Genomic DNA, 20,945 nt, shown 5'->3' on the forward strand with positions numbered 1-20,945 from the left:
AAGAATCAAAATTAGGACCAATCATCCGGTGTGTGTCTTTTTTGCTTTGAAATAAATGCAAAAACAAAATGTGTCTATATCACCTTCTTCTCATACGTGCAACATTAGTCACATAGTTTATACTTTTTTTTTTTTTTTTTTTTAATGAAGACAAGTGATCGTTTGGTGTTACCAATCGAGCCTCCAAACGTAAAATGAACGACGCCCCCTGCGTTGACTGCACGCATAATTATTATGCGGAGGAGTACGTCGCATTGCGGCGTTTCTGTCGTGCCAAAATCAACGATTCCATATAGTACAGTTGAAAGAGAAATAAAGATGGGGATGACATTACTGGTATTTTCTAAATTATAGCAACTTTTTCAGAGGTTTGAAATAAACAAAATGAGAATCTTATTATCTCACTGTCTTGGACGTTGACATGAATGAAATACACACAAACATCCTCGCCCATTTTCTGCCTGTATATTTCCCATGCTCATGCGTCTTGAATATCATTACTTCGTTTTGTACACTCGTGTCAAAGAATTAGGTCGAAGTGCGCCATAGAAGACATTAACGTTTTGTTAGGTAACTCAGGGTGCACAAGGGACTAACATCGGTTGGCTTTTTCGTGTCTGATGGCGAACCGTCAAGATTTCCGATATAGCCAAACAGAAATTACAAGGCAGTGTAGTGGCGTGTTTGTCGAGTCGCCGCGAATATTTGCCGTTTGCGTCCTACCTCGAGACATGCTCGAGCCTGCATGATATGTTTGATTTGGGGTGTGTGTGTGTGGGGGGGGGGGGGAGGTTCTTCTCACATTATAATTTTTTACTATGCATGTCGAGTAGATATTGGATTATCATTATGATAGTCTCGTGCACCCAGCGACGCCTGTACAACAACTCCACTTCATACAATATTCAAGCAATGAAGAAGTCGAAAAGAATTCATAATTGATACAACAGGGAGTGTTTTCGATGTCAACATCTGCATTCTGACACATAGGTTAATCATAGATAAAAGAATGTTGACCCAGTTTACAGCAAAAACTTTTCAGAAAAAAGAAAGAATTTTGTTAACATATTAGGTCCAATAATATCGCCAAGCTGCATTATTCGAAAAGAAAAGTTAAAAAAGCAAAAGCAAAGTCACAACAGTGACTCTTTTATGTTATGGTGCCATTTCGATGAAGAGACCGCTATAAAACTTAGCAAATATCTGTATACTGTCCAGCAGCTTTACACACTTGAATTAATGGTATTTCACGATGTGCAGAGATCTGATCAGAGAATCCATTGGGGGGAAAACTTTTATTCATCACAGAGGAAATGGCAGTGCAGAATTCATTGTAACAAAGACACACGCACGCATATGTAATTATTATTCTAATTCAAATTAATGAATTCTTGTGTAGATTATTGTTTATCGCAATACAGTATATTGTTATCATTTCTCATTCTACCTTATTCTTTTTATTTTTGCTCATGCACCTATTATTCAAGGTAGGGAGTTTTCTTGAACGTACAGAATGTTTGTCCTTATTCCAGTAAATTCCGTTTGTAGAAAACTACACAAACAATCTTATAGGTAGACTTTGCTCTTTTAGGTTGGCGATAGTTCACACATATGAACCAAGCAGTGGGCGTATCTTAATGTTTACCGTTCTCCCGATCTCAGAAGAACAATGGTGGTCTAGGAGTTCAGACCACCTTATACCCTATATTTCTTCCTTCTTTACTTCCTTCTTTCCTTCCTTCCTTCATTCATTCATTCATTCATTCATTCATTCATTCATTCATTCATTCATTCTTTCTTTCTTTCTTCTGTCTTTCTTTCATTCATTCATTCATTCATTCATTCATTCATTCATTCATTCATTCATTCATTCATTCATTCATTCATTCATTCATTCATTCAGTCGTCAGTCAGTCAGTCAGTCAGTCATTCATTCATTCCCTCTCAATAATTGCTCCTTCCCAATACCTCTTGTTGCTTTCTTGCCTAATACGTCTTTGTTTCTCCGATTGTTTGTGTGCCTCTGTGTGTGTGTGTGTGTGTGTGTGTGTGTGTGTGTGTGTGTGTGTGTGTGTGTGTGTGTGTGTGTGTGTGCTTCCTTTACTTTATATTTTTTTTCTTTTGTAAGTAACATTTTCTGAGGACCCCACATTTCTACAGACTTGTCTTTTACGTGGGTCTCTCTTTTACAAATAATACAATGATTTTCAGCAAATAGTTTCATAATGTATGTACTGTTATATACTACAGTTTTTTTACAACTGTCTTGGGAAAAAATGTGATATTGGAAATATATTTTGATATTGAAATGAATTGAATGTATCATTCCTTTTTACTCCCTCCCTTTCGTATTTCTTTATATACATTCAAAATGTGTATATAGAAATACGTCTTTCCCTAATACCATTATTCATGAAATCACACCTTCCCCTCCACACGAAGCAGTGAGCATTGAAAAAAAAAAAAGTCTTTGATGGTTATACTTTCTTGGCCTTGTGTCATCAACGTATTATGGGGCCTGTTTCGTAAAGAGTTACAATTGATTCTTGCGCTCGATTTATTGAGCGTAAATCGGCGAACGAGCATAAGATCAATCCTGATCGGATAAGTATGTTTCTTAAAGATATTCACGCTTGAGTTTAAAGCAGAGATCTAATTGCAAATCAAGCGTGACTTTTAAGAATCGCATCAAGCCGCTGAAAATTCGAGTCGAATAAACTCATTCTTTATTGGCAAAAAAAAAAATGCATTACCAGTTTATTTCTTGATTTTTCGTGGAGCCAATACGTGAATTCTCAACATGTTTATATATATATATATATATATATATATATATAGTTATATCTGTACTTTGAAGCACATGAATTGTTCTTAATATATGTATATCATATCCTTTTTTAGTGTTGATGAGGTAAAAGGGGGGGGGGGGGCCGACGGAATCTAGTTTTGCATTAGATTTGACGTAATCAGTCACCAATATCTTGACAATTATTGTGGAGGTAAGAAACGGAGCAAACAGACGTTCTTGTTGTTATCTTTTATTACTTCTGTCTTCAGATAAAATATGCACAGATTGCAAGAAAAATACGTAAACAGTATGAAGATACGGGGAATTGCCGGTTCAGCCACATTTGCAAAATACGACTGTTCTTCCATAGATGCTGTGAATGTGCAAACATTATTATATGAACTTGGAAATCAATTATAATTGGTCAGTGTTTCCTTAATATCACAAAAGATGCGATGCGGTTAAGAAGCGCGTTCGATTGCTGATTAATTCCTTTTAATTCTGTCATTTTATCTTTTTATTAACATGCTGAACTGCAATGTTTACATTGGTTTGTGTTTAACCAGAACGACAACAATGAGAAATCCAGAACATGATTTTGACTAGTTCTCTTCACTCACGACGACGACGGCAACAGCAACAACAACAAAACATTCATGGGTTTTTGTGACAAAAGAGAATTAGAATCAAAGCAAAATACAGAAGTTACAGACATTTAATATAATTTTCGTGCCCTTGTTGTATTACATGACTGAAATGAAAACTGGGTGTTAGTAATACATGCAAGCCATCGTAAAATAACGAGATTTACTGTTTTTACGATAATAACGTTATCAAATTTCCCAAACTTTCTAAGCAACTAGAAATTGGGCATTATGAATGTCAAAACGAAGGCTAGGTAACTATGTGTGGTACAAAAATTAGCAATCTAAAATTGTCATATCCTAGGACCGTCTATTTTCACTTCTTACCAATAACTCGGATGGTGTAAAACAAAAAACAAAAACAAAAACAAAAAAACACACAGCAGCACCAGAACTATGAACAAAACAAGTAAAGAGGGAAAAAGAATTAAAAGTTGTCTTGAAGAAGACTAATTGATTTGCACGCATGCGCCGTGGAGTGCAAACAAAGCGACAAATAAAATTACTGGCATGATGCTACCACCGAGAGCGCTGTGAGGCCGTACAGGTGTGTATGTCGTATAAGACCTTCCAGCGGATTGAACACCTAGTCAGAGATTGAGTGAAGTGCGTTGGGAGCAGGCAAGCAACGAGAGAGGAACGACATTAGCTTCAAAGGTCTGTCAAACGCTCACAGTCATCATCGTTTTGGTGTAAGGACGCATCGAGTGTGTCACGTACTCGACGAAGATTTCGATCACGACGTCGACAAGGACAACGACGACAAGGAGACCCGACATCATGAAGCTTGTCATCCTGGCCCTGCTGGCCTTGGCGGTCGGCATTGATGCCCAGAGTAAGTCAACCATCTCGAAGTTATCGAAAACTAGTTGTCTGTTTTAATCATAATATCTAACCTATGTAACGCACTGCACAATGTCTACAGATGGTGAATATATTATGGTCACCAGGCCAGGAAATGTAATAATTTTTCATCTTTTTGAGATTCGTTGTCAGAAAAGTTTTATATGTCACCAAACTCAACTTGGTTAATTCTTAGTGTTTTTTCCTGTTATTCTTTACTTCTAAACTAAATTCCTAAGGTAATATTTCGAACCGCTGTGTCATATTCAATCACCTTTTACCCATTGATAAGGAAGACAAGGTATATATGCATGTACATTTTTTTTTTTACTCTTCAATTTTATCGTTTGTGTATCTGTTCATTCATAATTATGTCCATTACATGTGAAGATGCAATTCATGGGATTTCCATCGAATGAATACTCAAGATGTATTACGTAAGTTAGGACAGAGAGAGAGAGAGAGAGAGAGGGAGGGAGAGAGAGATGTACATTATATGCAATGTATATAATTTCTTTGTTCATTTGATGGAAGTGAAAATAAAGTTGAATCTTGAATCTTGAAAGCTTGATGTGGAGTGAGGAAAAAAAAAGAAAAAAACAATACTGACATGTGTTTCCTTGATCGCGTTGTTACTAAATTGCCTTCAATCTCCGTTGTACGGGCAATACTCAACCGTTTAGTTTCGTGGACATCCTTTTCTGTGTTTACAAGAAACGAAAGATTCCTTGCCGAAAGTATAGGAGCCTGAAAAATATATCGCATATCGCAAAGACACAACTACTCGATGTCGTACGTCAAATTAAATTGGTTATCTGATACTATACATAGCAGACTGGACAAAACTGGACTCTGCCTCGATACTCATTTTATCGATTACTTCACATCGATACTTACATTTAAAAACACATCCTAGAGACAGCACACTATTTTACAGACTGGACATGCTGGGATGTAATCGTTCCTTCATCATGATCACAGACTTCTTTCTTGCAGGCATCGGAAACCGCGGTGGATGAATATAAATAAATGAAAGGGAATAGATTAGCCATAAACTGTAGAATAAGAAAAACAAGTAGTAATTTATGTTGTGCAATGTTCAAGTTTGTTTGATGGAAAAGGTGGACATGCAACAAGTCCATTAAATCAGGTATTTATGCTGAGGCTATATTAACCAGCACTTACGACGCATGTCAAATTAATGAATAAAGACATAAACCATTTAGATGATAATGATTATCAGGAAATGTGACGGTCTCCTGCTAGTTCATAGTTTTTGTTCAAAATAATCTGAGGAAGTATCTAAACTTTTTTTTTTTGCTGTTTTTATTTCTATTTTTGTCTTCGGAAGATAGACTCAGCATCACAGCAGTATGAGAGTTCCTAAAACGCCTATTGATTTCAGGCTATAGGTGACGGCAATTTGATCTCAAATTTGGCTCTTGCTTTCAGGGACTGCCCTTTATTCTATCGAATCTAGGAACGCTTGAATTAAAGACGACTGTTGGGATATTTCGGGAACTGCTTGCCCGAATGACGTGTATTGACACAAATTTACATCAAATACCTACACACAGGCTTTATTTGCAGTACATATACGATTTGGTCGTTAGAGTTAGATAATTTGGTCCACTCAAAGTCATTCCCCTATAATTTTTGCCGGGAGATAATTGAAATATCAAAGTGGTTGGAAAAAACCAACACTAGAACTTGATCAAGACAATTGCCCTCCGAATGTTACAGTGGAAATTCACCACTCAATCAACCAGGAACATCATGTTGTTAGGCACTAAAGTAGGCAAACAGCCGAATTAAATGCAAGGATAGGTGATTAGCAAACACTTACTTTTATGTCATTGAAGATAAGATGAAAACAAACGACTCTTGAAACCTGGGTTATGAAAGAGCATTGATCTTTGTTCTCTGTATCTTGTTAAAAAAAAACAAAAAAAAACAGGTTATCAAAAATCTGGGCTGTCCGTCTTGTTTATGATTGATCGCGAGATATATCATTCCATGATTATAGATAATGAATATCGAACTTTGCTCAGTTAGCTAATTATAGCTAACTTATTGATATGCATTGTAAAGATGAATTCCAAAGTATGTAAGAGGGAAAACGTCACATAAAACGTCACATAGGTAAATACGCTTTCAACTGCATATGTAATCCCATAATCAGATTTTGACTTTAAAGAGTGATGGAATAGTAAAATCTTCATCTAGGATCTTCTAAATCTATTAAAATTCTTCGGTAAGTACATTAGAATATCACAAAAATGTTTCCTTGTTTAATGATTCAGTACCTTTGACGGTCTTAACTAATCTAGAATGTCATAACATAGTTGATAAATCTTTGAAACTCTTGAGCAACATATTCAATGCCAAATATCAAAGTTCTTCCATGTACTTAAAAAAAAAAGATTGCAATAGAAAATAGTATGTGCACGAGCTGCGCAAAATTTGACACAAGGAAATTTAACAACAATCCCCCAAGTACCCCAGGTCCAAAGTTTGTGATCTGATTTATAATGCTGGGCCAAGATGGCCGATCTGAACCATGGCTATTATCTAAACTGTGGCGTTATCACGGAATACGATATTTACAGTACCGAAGTACAGTTTGCCGTCTTCTCCCAGTCCGAGTCGCACAAAAGGGACTCGTGTTGACGGAAAAAAAATTGAGCATATCATTATTTTGAAAGGACAACCCCCTCCTTTGGTCAATATTTGCAAAATCATACACAGAGATACATAAGACGTGATATTACGCGGTGGAAATATCTCGTGCACTTTAACCTCCATTATCTTCAACATTGGTCCATATAAAGAGCAAAAGCGGGACCATCACATAAAAGGGGTTAGTTACGCCCCTTTTTACAGTCCACCATCAAAACCATCCACATCATCGTCATCATCATCATCATCATCATCATCATCATCAAAATCATCAACATCATCGTCATCATCAAAATCATCCACATCATCATTGTCATCGTCATCGTCGTCATCATTTTCGTAATCACCACTTTTGCAATTCTTATTTGTCGTCATCACCACCATTACCATCGTCGTCATTGTGACAATCGCCATTGTCAGTCCTCATTGTCCTCGTCACCATTATCACCATCAACATCGTTTATAACCAATATCAATTTAGTTGCTGATTTCTTCTTTGTTACGGTCATCACAAGAACAAAATTGGAGGACAATAATAATATTTAGGGCCCCCCTTGCTTTGCAACACAAAAAGAAAAAGAAAATTCTGCATTTGCGTTACCACGAACTGCGTGGAGGACAATACAAATATGTACACAAAAAATATCATAATTAGGATGTAATTTGACTAAGGTAAGATGATAAAGAAACACATACACAGAATATACATGTAGGTAAGCATGCATAAGGGCGTTCACGGTTGCGATTTGCGCATGTGCAAAATAAAGGTCAAATGAGAATGTTTGTGTATTTGCCATTGACTTTCAAACGAAAAGAATCCTCAGGCAAATGAGGATTTGGAATGTTAAGTTGTGTGTTTCACCTTGTTAGAACGCACAGGCGAAATTGATTCATCAAAAATGTTTAACAAAAGCTGCACACGCATTTCATTGACATTGATTACAAAGGTGGTATGCTTCAACAAAAATGCTCTGTCACAGGTCCTTTCCATGTTATTTGAAAGTCTGCGGTGTAGGGGTCAAATGAGACATGCGCTAACCATGAACTCCCTTATCATGCAAGCCCAACTTAAAAAACACCATTTTGTTAACAATATGTCTATAAAAAAAAAAAAAAAAAATAAGTGCCCAATTACACGTACCCTCAACCCAAGATCAATTCCGAATAGAATATCATCACGCCCTAAAATAAAACTGCATCAGATGGGTCATGTACCGGTCAATTACCTGTTTGATTGCTATCTATACATTGCTATATGATATTTACTTTGTAAACGGGTCCAAAAATCCCTTACATAAGACTAGGTTAAAAAAAAATCCTGGGAATAGCTATCCATGATAGATAATGTGTCGTAAAGCTCTTAGTAAATAATCATTGGGGTATATTGATGTCAGAATCAGTTCATGTTTAGATAACTCGCAATGAAGACTTGTGGCACAAGCGACCCTACGTGCATCATGTTGCCTAAAAATGCCCCGCCCACTTTTTTTTAAAATCCCATATCAGTGTTCTCATCATTCTCAGGATCACCACTAAGAAACTGCAAAAACATCTACCCAAGTTAACAGTCGCTGGCAGAGTTAGTCATTTGCATTTCATTTATTTATTTTCACCTTACGAGATTTTCCTTTGGAAATGAAATAATCTCCCTTCCTTTCACTTATGACTATTCGAGTAATCTGTCGTTTCAAAGATATTTTGACCCCTTTCTCGAGAAGTTACGCTTTCGTAACGAAAACTTTACCGGGATTGTCAAAAACAAATTTACAGATACTCACGTGGGTGTTGATTTCCACATAGCTATGCTGATCAGGGCTCGTTCAACAAAAAACGTTTTGTAATTTAGAGTTCAGCGCAAACAACGCGCTCTTATTCGTGTCGAATGCACAATACCGTAAGGGCAAAATGCATGAACTGAGAGTCTTAATGTTTAATACTCTTGTGTCTGGAAAAGTCACCCCTGGACCAGCGGAGAACGGAAGATTTTGATCAAATTTGAGTTTGCCCCAATGTTAGAGGGAGAAAGACAGAGTGTGCAAATACCACTCTGAACCACTTTTGAGATTGTTTTGATTTGCCGCGATCACGCGATCAAGTCGTGTTCTTTTTCTCTTTTCCTTTCATTCTTTTTTTTTTAATCCCCGAGAAAAGTTTTGAAACTTTCGTGGGTATAAAGTGAGGGAGGAAGGGAGGGGGAGGGGCGCGTTATTCAATATGCACTTTGGTGCATTCTGCATCGGAGCACGGTTTTTGAGATGTTCACGAAATTCAAACACAAAATTTGTAACATCAACACCAAAGTCCTGGCTATAACATTTCATTTCATTTCATTTATTTCATTTATTTGTTTCCATATCCAAATAATACAAAACAATTGCAAAATAGATATTTTTCGAATGTTAAGACGACCAGACGGCAAAATGAATAGTCGCGGTGTTGTCAGAATACAAAGTTGTTTGAACAATGCATATTTTTTTTTTTTGTTTCGTCGATGATCTTCACACCTCTATCATCTCGATTAGAGTTTTTCTCTATGAGCTTTCCAGAAGAACGTACCTCTTGTTGACAGTAGCATTCATTGCACACTGTTAACCCCCTTTTTTCCTTTCATTTTCACGCTGCAATTTCACCAGTTTCAAACGACCCCCATCACTACTGTACTTGTAGGTTGTGATGAAGTTTCTTTTTATCACTCGCATGTTAAATCTAGAATAAGGCCTTGGAAAGAAATAAGTATTTTATGATAAATCGTTTGTGCGCCAACTTGATCTTTCCGTCAAAGTTCAATACAATTCGACGATCGAAGTTTTCTCGTTAAAAAGTCAAGCTCTTATTTGTGGCAGTGTGAGTTCAACGAAGTTTATTCGGATCAGACTTGTACTCAAAGCACTGGTTAAAAAAAAAAAACATACTTGAAGGGTTTGTAGATAATAACATGCAGATAATGATAAAGTAGAGTTTGAGAAGTCAAGTAGCAAGAATACCCCCCCCCCAAAAAAAAGTGAATTAAATTAAACCTAAAAAGAAAGACTTCGCGGAGATCAATCAAGTTTTGACGACTTAACAATATCCCAAATTCCCAACCTATACTGCCATTTTAGTACGTCTTCTTATTTCCCACTTTTTAGGGGAGAAAAAGAAAGAGAAGGAGAAAAAGAAAGAGAAGGAGAAAAAAAAAAGGAAGTCAGGGAGAGAGAGAGAGAGAGAAGCAGAGAGACGGAGAGAGTTACGGAATAGAACAGAAGAACGCTCACAAAGAAAAACAGACAAAAAAGAACAAAAAACAAACAAACAAACAAACCCCACAGCACACACGAAAGAGCAACGTCAATCACACTATGATAATTCTGCCTCGACAAATAACACTGAGGGCATAGTGAAGCCAGGCCACTGAAAGACCAAATTTCGATTTTCGTTTGAAAATTGTGAAGTAAAAAAGTAGCAAAGATTTCTATTTACACATGATGACTCTCAAAGCCATCTCCTTAGAATTCTAATGAAGTAAACGGCTTCTTTCTACTCTCGATAATCAAAGCAAAAGCAATCACATTCAAGTGTATTCTCTCTCTCTTTCTGCCTATCTATCTATCTATCTATCTATCTATCTATCAATCTATCTATCTATCTATCTATCTATCTATCTACCTACCTACCTACCTACCTATCTTATATCTATCTATTTATCCATCTATCTTTCTATCTGTCTGTCTCTGTCTGTCTGTCTATCTATCTACGTATCTCTCTTTCTATCTACCTATTTGTCTGTCTTTGTATGTATGTATGTATGTATGTATGTATGTATGTACGTATGTATCTATTTATTTATCTATCTTTCTATCTATCTATATGTTTGTCTATATGTATCTATATTTCTGTCTTTCTATATGATTATCTGTTTTTCATTCTTCCTTTCTTTGAAATGATAGGAAAACTGAAATCTCTGGAAATATGTTGAAATAAGTACTCTTTCAGCGTTCTATGCTGGGTGCATGTGTGATCAAATTTCTTCGATAAAAATACAACGCGAAAGAAACATAATCCATCGCCTTAAATTGGTTTCTTGCTATTATTTCGTCTACAGCAGACAATGTTTGGCATGTACCGGTACTGTGTTTTCTACACCTTTCTTATATGTATTGTGACTGGGTTGTAGTGCAGCCAGCCGTGCATACGATATTTCTCGCCGGTCATTTCATGGCGGTTGGCGCGAACTCTGCACCGGCGTGTATCCAGTAACTCTGTTAGCTAGGGCCCCTGGAAGTTCGTCCAGTTTTAGATTACGTCGGTCGTACCTGGTTACGAAATTATGTTTGCTACTGGTTAACTTGTCCCCCCCCCCCCCCCCCCCCAATCTCCGGCTATCAAACGACTGTTGTAAAAGATGGCCTGTCATATAAATGGACAAAGCACGAGATAGTCCTTCAAGTATATGGGCCTGTTGTGCTTTTTTTTTCTTCTCCCCTTTGTTTATTATAATTCTTATCGACTCTATTTACGAGAACTTTGCCCTGCTTCAAGAGCCCTTGATCGGTATTGGTATCAAGCTAAATGATGTAAGATACGAACTTAGAGATTAGATATCTATGGGTTCTGCTTTCCAACGATAACATAAGAAACTCTTTTACACCAAAAGCGTCTACTGAAGATATCAATTCCTTTTTCATCTATTTATTATTTATCAATATCAATTTTGCCAAATATAATTATATATATTCATGTGTGTAGCGTGTTTATTTATCTATCTATATCTATGTAGCTATTGTATTTGATTTACTGTTGATATGAAATAGCTATCCCTTATATACTGAAGGGATTGTTATTGATGGGGATTGTTGTCATGTTTTTGTTCTTTCATTTTCTTTCTAGCTTGCGATTTCAGTACTGGCCTGAGCCAACAAGAGGTAAGACGATGTGGCTACATTATTATTACTGGCACAATAGGCTACGTTTTGTTGAAAATTATTATTGATATTAATGATGATGATGATGATGATGATTTGATAATTATAATAACATCGTCATCATCATTATTGTCGTCATCATTATTATGCTGATATGCAAGAAAATTTGAGAAGCAAATACATGTATGTCTCCACTTTTTACGAGTTGATCATTGTCTCACAAAAAAAAAAAAAAGTCCACCACCGGATCAGATTGTAAGAATGAAAAGAAAAGAACTGAAAGAAAAGGGAATATTAGCACTTTCCGGCGATGAGACTTTGCTCAAGGCAATGGCTTAAATCAGCATGCTTTGTACTAACAACTCTTCACTTACCTTTTTTTTTTAAACAATGAGCATTGCCTGAAACGTTTTGAAAAAAAAAAAAAAAAAAAATATGTCTTTAGAATTGACAAAGAGGGCGCTGCAGGAGGAATGGGCAAAAAATTACGCGAAATGTGTTTCTATCATTGAAATAGGCGTTGTTAAAGTTACCGACGTGTCTGGCGAAATTCCAGATGAATGACGAACTATGACCTACTAGAAGTGCTTGACAAAGCATAAAGAGTCACTAGTAACACCTTATATCAAGTTGATGGTTCTGATTATGTTATGTCACTGTTAAGTCACTGCAGCCATACTTTCTTTTGTTCTCCACGAAATCATCAAAGATGTCCTCATTTTTCTGAATTTCAAATAGTTTTTTTTCTCTCTTTCTGCAATAAAAATTCTTGCATGGCTTTTGTTCTGTTTTTGTTTTTGTTTTTTATGACAGTGCGCCGAATACACCGACATGGGTGCTATCTACGTTTATTTCCCGGATAAAACGGAGTAAGTCTGCGCCATCACAGAGAAGACACAATTAATACTGCTACTACTGCATTTACTATTCCCGCTACTACTACTACTACTACTACTACTACTACTACTACTACTACTACTACTACTACTACTACTATTACTATTACTACTACTACTACTACTTCTACTACTACTACTACTACTACTACTACTACTACTACTACTACTCATGAATATGATAATGGTGCTAATAATGCTCATGGCATTTACAATGATAGACATTTATAAAAATCAATTATCTTGCATTTATATTCATATTATATATACACATAGACACACGTATGTACATATATATATATATATATATATATATATATATATATATATATATGCTTTACAGCATTGAGCACTTTTCAATCCTCAACAAACTATATATTTCCGACGGATATATACCCAACAATATATATATATATATATATATATATATATATATATATATATATATATATATATATATATGTGTGTGTGTGTGTGTGTGTGTGTGTGTGTGTGTGTCCATACATATGTGTGTGTGTGTGTGTGTTCCAGCCAGCGATACCTTATGAACAAAGCAATTGTGTTAGCATTTCAATTTTGATTTAGTACAAATGTCCTCCTTATACTTACTTCCTGTTGTATCATAACAGGCTCCACTGAATTCTGCAGAAATGGACCAGTTCAAGGAGGCCATTGCTAACATTTCCAACGAATACGTTCTCCTTGAAGTCGAGTGAGTATACCCATCTCTCTCTCTCTCTCTCTCTCTCTCTAACACACACAAATATATATACATATATATATATCATATATATAGCAATAATAATGTCACAATAGAGGAATGTATCAAATGCCAATTGCCTTGATTTTAATTCAAAATCCGAATTTTCGGGGCCTAGTCATACCTCACTTTTAACATAAGAAGGAATATTCTAGAAGTTATGATTGAAAATATCCCATATTTTCTTATTACTTTCTTTGGTTTTTAGTAGCTTTAATCACAAATATTTCAACTTAACAAGAATGCAGTTAGCTCGTTTTCCGATAGCATTTACATATATATATATATATATATATATATATATATATATATATATATAATATTATATATTATATATTATATATAATTCAGGGCTCGATACTATTTTTTTCCGGTTGCCTGTTCGCGCCACTAGAATTTTAATACCTGAAATTTTGATGATAAGATAATCTAATACTACCGTCTCTTTTTTATGTCTTCGAATATTGAAATTTTAACTGAAAGGTTGACTCAATACATTAGCTCAGATAAATAGCTTCTGAATTTTACAGTTTCATGATAAATGTGTTAACGTAACTGATCCATTGGTCACACTCATTCGCTAACTATAGACGAGCTGTTGGTGTTGTCCCCTCACAAATCCAATTATTGGCTGTCACTAAGTTTCTTACCTCAAATGAAATCGAAGACAATAACTGGGCATCAAATTATAATGATTAAATAGTGACATGCATTTAAGGTTCAGGACATGGCATAGTCGGCAATTTACTTGCCGAAAAACATGATTTGTATGTCACGAACATCAAACGAAGTGTTGTTACGCGAAGAGAATACTTAATATATATACATAGTATAAATCAGTCATGGTCGTACATCCCCGGCACAATACGAGAAAAAAAAAAAGAGGAAAAATCTGTCGGTTACGGTACATTCATTGACGGCTTGCTGTGTCAAAATTAACAACATGAACGAAACCGATGTTGGATTATCTTCACAGACCCGAGGATATCGTGGTCGTCGCGCACGGCAACAATGAAGAGACCGGCGAGACCCTGTTGCAGTTCTTCGTCCGCAACCCTTCGGGCTCGACGGTGATGCCTGTGGCCTTCCGCAGCCAGGAGCTCTACCTCGTCATCCAGCTCAACAACGTGTTGGTCGACATGATGGCGGGCCAGGAGGTGAATCCCCAGGCGCCGCCATCCAGCTACCCGCTGGCGGTCCCCGCCTGGGCCATTGCCATCATGGGCTACGCCGGGCTCGTTCTTCTCATCTACTGCGCTATGGTACTCACTGCTGACTGGCGCAGGTAGGGGGATTTTATATCGTTAGTTTTCCTATAATGCTGCAAATTTTCCCCACAAATTTTGAAACATTTTTCAAAAGCAAATACGCTATAATGTACAAGAGATCATCAATTAGACTGTATATGGAGCGCTATGGCATAGTGGACCAGACTCCGGACTCCCAATCGGAGGACCCGACTTCGATTCCCGCCCAGTGCTTGCATCTTTGGAGTCGATGTTTTTAACCCACCACGTCCTCTCGACCCAGGTGTATATCTAAACTGGGTACATGGCAACGCTAGGGTAATAATAATGACAGGGCCCTCTGGCAGAGCAGTCGCAGTACTGAAGAGACTACCCTGGATAAATAAGACCTTATCATCATTATTATCATCATTATTTTTACTATTGTTATCATTATTGTTATAATTAGTAGTATCATTATTATTATTTATTATTATTATCATTATCATTATCATCATCACCATCATCATTATATTACATTATTATTATTATTATTATTATTATTATTATTATTATTATTATTATTATTATTATTATCATTATTATTGTTATTATCATCATTATTATTATTATTATTATTATCATTATTATTATTATTATTATTATTATTATTATTATTATTATTATTATTATTATTATTATTATCATTGTTATTATTATTATTATTAGTAGTAGTAGTAGTAGTAGTAGTAGTAGTAGTAGTAGTAGTAGTAGTAGTAGTAGTAATATCATCATCATATCAATGATGCCGTTACGAGAGTCATCCTACAAAATCTCCCCCTCTATCTTTAGAGAGCGGGCTCGAGAGTTCGAAGAGAAGCTGGAGAAACAGTACTACGAGTCCGGCGATGCGAACGGTGTCGACACGATGGGCAAGGAGATTCCGATGACCAAGATGAACGGCAACAAATACGAGGTGGTGAGCGAGACCAAGCCGAAGATGACGTCGATCGCCGTGCAGACACCGCGCCACGTCGCCGTGCAGGTACGTCATCGACGCCGGGTTGTTACTTGCTTACGTTTCGGTGATGTTAGCTCATTCGAGGACGGATGAGATTGGCGGTTCCATTGATAATCGCTCCTGCGAGGATAGAAGGAGATATTGGCCTATACTGGTTTATTTCAATCAACAAGACAAAAATGGTACATCGCGACCCAAAGGCTGAATTGTGTGCCATGTACATGTAGATACAAAACGATACATTACATATTGATACGCAGTGAACATAACACACACGCATATAGGCTACAATACAATACAATTCTAGTTTGAAATGCGAGTTTGAATTAAAAACCAGTCGGACATGGCGTTGCGACTGAAAATATTGAATTTAGTAAAAATGCGGTATGAAAAATATAAACCTCGTGATAAAATCACGAATCATAATCAGGTCTCTGCTACATCATACAGTATAATCATGTTTTGTGTGATATGATTGTAATAGTATATCGCGCGTCAAACGACTTTCATGCAACTGTGAAATGATCCAAAATGCGATCAAGATAACCATGTTGCATACTTCATCCGTGATTTTTCCAAAGGTTGATCCTGGCGATATCGGAATCACCGCCGTGAAGCAGAATGTCGTCGAAGCGGTCATCGAGAACGGATACTCCTCCATCGACCACGTGCCGCCGCCGCCGCCGCCGGCTGAAGCACCCCCGCTAGAACCCGGCCACGATTACGACAGCGTCGACCCGCCTCCTGCGTCTTCGGGCGGCAGTACCAGCAACGACACCGATCAGCTCGTGGGCGACACGGCGGGGGCAGACGCGGCCGCGGCCATAGATGGCGCTGTTAACGAAGCTTTTGAGGGCGATGGCGGAGATGTAGAACCGTCATCGGGGCCTTCGACCAGCCTTTAGCATGGAAAGGGTTAATTCGGCCTCATTTTTACGTGCCTGACCATATGACATCGTCCAGACGTAGACCAACGTAATCTTGACCAGCGTTTAAAGCATTTTGTCCAGCTGCAGGGGAAGGACTTAAGGATACCTACATAATAATAATTTCTGAAAACAAAATAGGAGACATCAACATTAGAAGTGTTCTTTGGTGTTCATGACTAGTGTCTACTATCGTTCTTACATTCTTAGAATCTGAGTGGAAATGATTCTAGGCCCTGCTGCTTTGAATAAATTGGCAAATTGCAAGTAGACCTGTTACTGGTGTTTTGTTTTGGCATAGTTTATGGGGTGTTTTTAATCTTCATTGTTAGCAATATCATTTATCATTGTTAAACTACATTGTATATTGAAAATGCCGAGTCGTATCTTTGCTCACATTCTGTGAAGACGTTCAGATCTACAGAAGATGACAATAGACTTGACAGGCGGGGGGGGGGGGGGGGGGGAGGGGTTAAGGCAACCAGGATGAACCTTGAAAAAAATTGTATAACAAGAACTATCAGAGTCCTACTACGCTTTCATTCCAGTCTCACCCCAAACATGTGATACGGGATTTAGTGCCTGTGCCAAGATTTCGGTACCCACACAGCAAAATGACTGATCTCAGTTGTCTCTTTTTCCCATCCCTGTCAATCCATAATCTCTACAGCTCAGATTGCATTCTCCTTGCTCCTGTTTTAAAGATCTTGAGATATTGGTTTTGTTGTTTTCTTAAATCAACTTCCAGTCACTATGAACTATAATTAAGCAGTTTTTTTTTTTTTTTTTTTTTTTTTGAGGGTGCCCTTTTAAGGACAACAACAAAAAAAAGTAAAATAATTACTCGGGTAAAATTTTGTTGCTGCACTTTATCAAATTATTTGAGAGTTTGGATTTACCATGATGCCCACATTTTACCGGAAAAGTGATGACAGACTAATAAACATTGTAAATCAATCTGCTGTACCAAAACTACAGAGTAAGTAAAGATGCACATGATATTTATAGGAAAGAGATAAAAAAGATACACAGTTATGGTAAGTGGCAAAATTCTTGTTGCTTATTTTTCTACATTACAAAACTTCTTATAAGGGAGTATTTAAACAAATGTAACAGGATAATTGTTTTGGCAATAATAATTCTTACCAGCATGAAGTAGCTTGACCTCACCCTGAAGTGGAGAGTGCCATCTCTTTATACATTTTGGTTAAAACTCGCCAGACTTGAACAATAGGCTCTACTTACAGTATAATATAATACAATGATAGAATCAGGGAAATGACACTTATAATAATCAGTATGATTTCAAGAGATGATTCAGTTTCACTCGTTTAATGAATCAAGAAGCCACCCAGTCCCATGTCCATTAAAACTTTGTCCTAAGAAAGTATGTAGATATATTCCGTAATGCCTCACTTTATCATGTCCATGCTGGCACCTAGCTCGCTCTGGTAATGTTCACCATTCCCTTTCTCGACTATTATTTTACACAGCTTTGTGCGCTAGTGTGTAGGTAAACATTTGCAATTATATTCCCCCAGTTCCATTTTGAGTAAATCTGACGATGAAAAAGTCATTCTGAAAGCATGAACGAGAAGTAGAAAGATTTTTCTATTACAGATGAGTGATAAAATACCATCATGCAGCTGATTTTCATTGTGACAATTGACACATATGAATCAAAACACTGCCTTGCAGCTTTCATCATGAAGAAAGGTATTCAGCTAATTTGCGAGGTCATTGTGCTAATGTTTTTTCTGCATACAGCATCGCAACATATTGCTTCAGTGAAATGCCTATTGCACGTAGTTCATGATCATGCAAACATACTTGCACAATCAATATCAGTGGTAGTCTAGCATCAACTTCATCTGAAATAATTGAGACATTTGTATTCCTGAAACATCAGAGCTTGAATGGAAACCAAGCATACATGTAGCTGTGCGTATGAAAATGTCCTGAATGTTGTCCAAACACATTGGACAGTCATAACTTGGTTGGTCCCTTGTTGATGTCAATGTGCCAATCATTGCCCTTGTTTGTGATAATAAAATACAAATAGAAATTAATAGCAAGTTGTCATCTTCTCTGAGATTTTGTGCTTTTCTTGTCATATTTGGTGATATCTAATCGAATATCATATAGACCATTGAAGAGGCTTTGGTTACTTATGCCTGAGAACGAACCAACACAAGATGCATGTATGAGATAGTATTACGGCACACACGGGCCTGTTGCATAAAATGTTTTAACCGAGATGATGTGTGAGAGAATATGGAGTGCTGAGGAAAAAAAAAAAAGAGTGCAGTATAATTAATCTGATGGGTTCAAAGAGATAGAAGAGAGAAGGAAGATGAGGGATGGAGCTAGACAGGTACAAGAAGATAGATAGATAGATGGATAGATTGATAGAAAGATACACTAGATAGATGGAGAGATTGATAGAAAGATAGATAGATAGATAGATAGATAGATAGACAGAGATAGATAGATAGATGCATGATACATAAATAGATAGAAAGATAGATAGAAAGATAGATACATATATAGAAAGATAGAAAGATAGATAAACAGATAGACAGATAGATAGAAAGATAGATAAACAGATAGATAGACAGATAGATAGAAAGATAGATAGATAGAAAGATAGGTAGAAAGATATATAGATAAACAGATAGATAGACAGATAGATAGAAAGATAGATAAGATAGAAAGATTTGACTTGTTGAGTTACAAGAATATTTTTGGGAGTCTTGCATGGTCATTAATGATGAGTACTCACACAAACACTGCAGCACTATTCCTTCTAGACTACACCACAAAAAACAATCCAGAAATCAAAGATTCTCTTACATGGAGTAAATTTATTCATTTTCAGTATTCACACATCATTTACACTTGCTTATTGAAGACAGAAAAAGAAAATGAAAATAGAAAAGGATATTGGTTCAAAGAGTAATGTTAGCATTCTACTCCTGCTACTGAAACACTCTTCCAAAATTCTCAATGTCTATGTCAGAGTCAGATTCTTCACATGGAACTTTACAATTTTTTGTCCCTCATTTCTGCCAGCCCTCGGTCAGTCAGTCAGTCAGGTATGTGCAAAATGAAAGTGTTCTCATGTGTAACGAGTAATAGTACATCAAATACACTATTGATGAAAACTCTCTGACTCCCCACAGCACAAAAACAACAACTAGACTATGTGCATTCTGATCATCATGGCGAAAGCATATGTCATTCTGGCATGTATACTCCAGGGACATCAACAGTCACACATCGAAATCACAGAGGTTTAAAGGTCCTGTTTACCTTTGGGAACAGCAATTAAACAAACAAACAAACAAGATATGACATTTAATGCATATGTGTAGGTCTGTTGTACCACAAAACATCCTATCATATAAAATTTTCGCGATAAAGCCTGAAATATAAGGAGATATCTGTATTTTTTCTCAATAAACTGTAACTGTAGATGGTTTAGTCTGGAAACATTTTTATCATACCTATTGTTCACATTTTGTATATTCAACAATACTTAACATTGATTTTATCATTTCAAATTTCTACAGTGGTTGTTTCTATCCCTAACTCACATTTCAGAACTATTTTAAAGCATTAATTCTGGGTTTTTGTTTCATCTGCAAATGGCAAATTATGCTTTTGAGATGGGCAATCAGGGGGCAATAGTGTATGTGTGTGTTACATGCATTTCACATGACAAAAATGAAATGCCAAATCAGGGAGGGCTGCATATTCTCTTGTCGAGAAAAGAAGAAATGCTAATTTGTCAGAGGGCTTTCAAAGAGACAATGCAGCTTTAATACTTATTACCTTTTAGCTCTTCTTTTTGAAACATTTTTCTTTTGCTATTCAATAGATGATACTCCATAGTTTGTTGTTTCTACATTTCTTAAGAGTAATTCACACCATTACAGTGTGTCTTTAACTTGTCTAAAGATGCTAAGTTATAAACTGTACAGAACAGAAGAACAGCAGTTTCAATATGCATCTCTCTGCTCCTTTTCTACATCTTTTTTTTTTTTTCAACAATAACTCACTCGTCTCCTGACTCAAAGCTCCATAGAAGCCACAGTATCAACCAGATGACCAATTTGCGAGGCCTTCTGCATCCTGTTATGAACTTATTTCACTGTCTCACGACAAATTCTGCACCAGCTAGAGAAGAGGTGGGGCTAAGACTTTAAAACTTTCACCTCTTCCCCAACATTTTGGTCACACATTGACAAGCATGGAGGAG

At 36.6% G+C, this 20,945-nt stretch overlaps 1 pseudogene; it reads left to right on the top strand.

Annotated features, from left to right (window-relative positions):
- The first annotated feature begins 4,197 nt into the window (after window positions 1–4,197).
- LOC140237284 (uncharacterized) lies at window positions 4,198–16,678 on the top strand (annotated as a pseudogene).
- Window positions 16,679–20,945: the final 4,267 nt, after the last annotated feature.

Source organism: Diadema setosum, chromosome 13 (genome assembly GCF_964275005.1).
Source record: "Diadema setosum chromosome 13, eeDiaSeto1, whole genome shotgun sequence".
Taxonomy (NCBI): Eukaryota; Metazoa; Echinodermata; class Echinoidea; order Diadematoida; family Diadematidae; genus Diadema; species Diadema setosum.